The sequence below is a fragment of the Papio anubis genome, chromosome 8 (assembly GCF_008728515.1).
Source record: "Papio anubis isolate 15944 chromosome 8, Panubis1.0, whole genome shotgun sequence".
In the NCBI taxonomy this organism is placed as follows: domain Eukaryota; kingdom Metazoa; phylum Chordata; class Mammalia; order Primates; family Cercopithecidae; genus Papio; species Papio anubis.
Genome location: NC_044983.1, coordinates 63,088,191 through 63,093,260, shown reverse-complemented (window position 1 = coordinate 63,093,260; position 5,070 = coordinate 63,088,191).

Sequence of the window (5,070 nt, the reverse complement as noted above, 5' to 3'; positions counted from 1 at the left end):
AAATTCCCATTAAAAATTTTTTGGAAAACCTGACCTCATTAGAAAGGTTAATGTCCACTTATTCATTAATACTTAAAATTCATTTCAGTGTACTAGCTGTTGAGGGTAGTTTCAAAAGAAAGAGATAATGTGGTCCTCCCTTAAAATAATTATGGCACAATACTGGTGAGAAGTCATCTTAAATAGATATTTAGAAATACGTGACTGAGAAAGAAATAGGATGAAACAACGGTTAAGAGCATCCATGGGCCGGGCGCGGTGGCTCAAGCCTGTAATCCCAGCACTTTGGGAGGCCAAGGCGGGCGGATCACGAGGTCAGGAGATCAAGACCATCCTGGCTAACCCGGTGAAACCCCGTCTCTATTAAAAAATACAAAAAAACTAGCCGGGCGAGGTGGCGGGCGCCTGTAGTCCCAGCTGCTCTGGAGGCTGCGGCAGGAGAATGGCGTGAAGCCAGGAGGCAGAGCTTGCAGTGAGCTGAGATCCGGCCACTGCACTCCAGCCTGGGCGGCAGAGCTAGACTCTGTCTCAAAAAAAAAAAAAAAGAGCATCCATGGATTTTGGCAAAGGAGAAACTTAGATTTGTATTTGGTTCTGCCACACTGTAACTTTGGACAATTAACTTGTTGAACTTTTCTCCTTCTCAACTGTAAAAATATATATATATATATATATTTTTGATATATATATCTCATAAACATATGAGATATATATATATATATCACTGAGTTGTGGATTAAGGATTGACTTAATGCTTGTCAAGAGCTTCATACAAAGTAAATATCCAATAAGTAGTAGCTATCATTGGTGTGACTTTCCAGGAAAAATTACAATGGTGTAGAGAAAAGTAGAGTATAGTGCTATAGATTGAAAGTAAGTACCTTTCATCATGCTAGAGAATTGTGAAATCAAACATTCTAGGAAAATTTAAGAGTTTATGCTTTCAATTTTATTATTCTGTAAAAGATTAGCATTGGATGGTTTTAAATTCTTAGAAAGCCATATGGCTCTAGATTTGTATTATTTATTTTTGCAACCACATTCTAACTTTTTGGAATGTTCTCTTTATCAAATACCACCTTATAGTCTCTTATTCTATAAAAATTTGCTTTCTTTTCTTTCTAAATCAAATTATTTAATACACCATGTTATCCCTCTGTCTGCCCTGTCCAATGTCTTGATACCTTACCTGCAGGACAACAAGTAGAATCGCCCAGTTTAAAGATACACTATATCCTTTTTTATTTTTTTGGAGACTGAGTTTCACTCTTGTCACCCAGGCTGGAGTGCAGTGGCGCAATTTCGCCTCACTGCAACCTTCGCCTCCCAAGTTCAAGCAATTCTCCTGCCTCAGCCTTCCAAGTGGCTGGGATTACAGGCATGAGCCATCACACCCTGCTGATTTTTTTGTTTTTTTTTTAGTAGAGACCGGGTTTCACCACGTTGGCCAGGTCGGTCTCAAACTCCTGAACTCAGGTGATCTGCTCGCCTCAGCCTCCCAAAGTGCTGCGATTATAGGAATGAGCCACTGTGCCTGGCTAAGGATACATTATATCCATTTATTGTCTTAATAAATGAGGTAAAAACAAGCACACTAGTGAAAGTGGAATATCAAGTTAGCTCACGTGAAAAGCCAGAAAGCAGACGATTTATTCTGGAGATGGCCTTTCTTCTATTAGTCATGCCATTGTGGTTTCAGCAAAACTGATTGTTTCTGTTTAATCAATGTTTCTCATCTTTTGCTAAATTGGCTGCCTCATCTTTTTGTGTATGCCTAGTCTTCAAAAACTTAAAAGTAGAGAATTAAACACTACTGGGGACAGTTAGGCATAAAGTGTGAGGTAGATAATGCTGTAAGACATAGAAGGGAGAGAATAGTGTTAATGCAGGTAGAAGAAAGAACTTTTAGGAGAGGATGGAATTTCAAAGAGACTTTGAAGGTTGGGAAGCCTTTGGGGAGAACAAATAAAAGAAAGGTGGCAGTGCGCACGCTGGACCATTTGAAAGACGAACAAAGGCACACAGGTGTGAATGAACTTGGTGTTTATATGAGTACGTTGCATGGGGATAAAAGGTAGAGGGTGATTTGGAGAAGGGAATGCGCTGGAACATGAATGCCTACATGTGTATAACTGAGGAAGAGGGACTGGGGCATTACCATAAAAAACAAACTAAACTGTTACAGGGGCGACATAGTTATTTAGAATATGGGTTCTGGAGCTAGACTTGCCAAACTGTAATCCTGGCTTTGTAAAGGTGTCTCCTCCCCATCCACTCCCACACCCCCACCCCTTTACCAGGAAGGACAGAAGTTAATCACTGGAGACATCTGTGGACCCTTAGGATTCAATAATACATAACAAATTTTATTACCTAGCTTTCATCTTCTGCTAGTTCTCTCATATATTACCTTCCCAAATTTGCTATGCTAGAAATTCAAAGTTCTTTCCTTTGTAGGATTTTTCTAAAACTTTATTATTTTGTTAAGAAGCTGTGTAAGAACAAGTTCTAACCACCACACTTTTGAGTTACTCATCACCGAGAACTCCCATAACTGTGTCACGCAGACGTTGATAAATCTTTGCTTTTATTAATCTGTCTTTTGTTCATCTAATTTGCAGAGCCCCAGTCAATGAACTAACTTAATACAGGTAGAGGGAAAATAATTTTTTTTTCCACCTCTACTAATGTCAGGAGTCAGATTATGGAATGTTTTAAAAATTAACAGAATTCTGAGATTATGTGAGAAAGACTACTGGAGGCATCATATAGTTTTTTTTAGTCAAGTAAACATGATGTTATTTTTTATATTAACTAATATTGGCTTTTAATATCAATCAAATATGCTCCACATTAATTAAAATTTTACTCAGATTTTAATCTTTGTGTTCCACTGAATGTGTATCTATATTTAAAAGGACTATGATAAAGCACACCAACAAAGATGCTAAAACCCAGATCAAAGTCTTTTATTGCTTGATATTATTTGACTCTTTGGAAACAAGTAGGAAAATTATCCAAGAAGAAAAGCCAAAGCAGCCAGTAGGCGGCAAACTAACAGATGGAAGGGAAAATGATGAGGGGGAATTAGGTGATAGGAAGGTGCGAGTGCAAACTGAGAGGCAAAATGGACTCAGGAAAGCAATTATGTATAAGAAAAATATATAGCTGGGTTTAGTGGTGGGCGCCTGTAATCCCAGCTACTCGGGAGGCTGAGGCAGGAGAACTGCTTGAACTCCGGAGGCGGAGGTTGCAGTGAGCTGAGATTGCTCCACTGTACTCCAACCCAGGCAACGAAGTGAGACTCCGTCTCAAAAAAAAAAAAAAACAAAAAAAACAAGAAACAACAAATAAAACAAAACAAAAAAAGGAAAAATATATTTCAAAATTTAGAGGATAGATATTTTAGAAATTCAGAGATAAAATTTGGATGTTTCGAAAACTGCAAGGAGCCAAGTACAAGTGAATACTGAGATTGGATTTATTTAAATAGCTGTATTAGCACCAAACAACATTAATAATAAAAAGTAAAAGAACCATATATACAGGGGAATGTATTCATAATTTCTTTTCTTTCTTTCTTTTTTTTTTTTTTTTTACTGAGACCGAGTCTCACTCTGTTGCTCCGGCTGGAGTGCAGCAGCGTGATCTTGGCTCACTGCAACCTCTGCCTCCTGGGTTCAAGCAATTCTCCTACCGCAGCCTCCTGAGTAGCTGGGATTACAGGCATCCACCACCACGCCTGCCTAATTTTGTATTTTTATTAGAGACGGGGGTTTCACCATGTTGGCCAGGCTGGTCTCGAACTCCTGACCTCAGGTGATCCACCTGCCTTAGCCTCCCAAAGTGCTGGGTTTACAGGAATGAGCCACCATGCCTGGCCTGTCAAAATTTTATGTAAAAATCTCCATTGCCACTCCCTGTGTACCTGTCAATAAAATATTGAAAATAGGCCAGGCGCGGTGGCTCACGCCTGTAATCCCAGCACTTTGAGAGGCTGAGGCGGGCGGATCACAAGGTCAGGAGATAGAGACCATCCTGGCGAACACGGTGAAACCTCGTTTCTACTAAAAATACAAAAAATAAGCTGGGCGTGGTGGCAGGTGCCTGTAGTCCCAGCTACTCGAGAGGCTGAGGCAGGAGAATGGTGTGAACCCGGGAGGCGGAGGTTGCAGTGAGCCGAGATCGTGCCACTGCACTCCAGCCTGGGTGACAGAGCCAGACCTTGTCTCAAAAAAAAAAAAAAAAAAAGAAAATATCCAAGAGCATCAGCTTTATTCTAGAGTCTTACTCTATTTTTGCTACAGGTCTGAGTTAGTATCTTGAGTTTCAAGTGGATAGGAGTGCCCATCTCCTAAGACTACTCCTACTCCACTCCACCCTCAAGCACCACCACCTTTTGGGTAAGCCCAGCAAGGGAAGAGGATGAGTTGTCCTCTCAAAGGAAGATGCAAATCATTCCTTCTGGGAGGGTTAGGTCATATTTCAGAGGAGTTTATTCTTCTGAAACTGACAACTGCACTTTACCTTCAAATCTTCCGTCTAGCCTATCTCTACAAATGGCATTTCCAACTGTTCACTGTTTCCCAGCAGAAACCTGGTATTCATTTGTGACCTCTTTCTCCCTCTAACCTGCACTCCAGTTAACTAAGTCCGATTTATTCTGCCACCAAAGTATATCCCAAATTTGTCTACTTTGCTCAATCTCCATGGCACCACTGTCATTTCTGGGCTAACCTTTATGCAAATTAGAGAAAGAAGCCTCTTCTTTTGGGCAGTAGATAGGGGCCGATTTCACATCTTGCTCCTGTGCAGGGGCGTGTCTCCCAACCTGGCTTGGTGTACTGGGACCGACTCAGCCCATCCACTGTTGTAATAACACAAATTTCAATGTTTGCCACATCCCTACTCTACTTTGTCCCCTCCAATCCATTCTCCATGTAACAGAGGGATTATTTTTGGAGAGTCTGCCTCTGCCTTCCAGGCTGGAAAAGCAGGAAACCTCTCTGACTGGGAACCTCTCTGGTGAGAATGATGACGGCCAGCAATAATGCACTGAACGCTACCGAT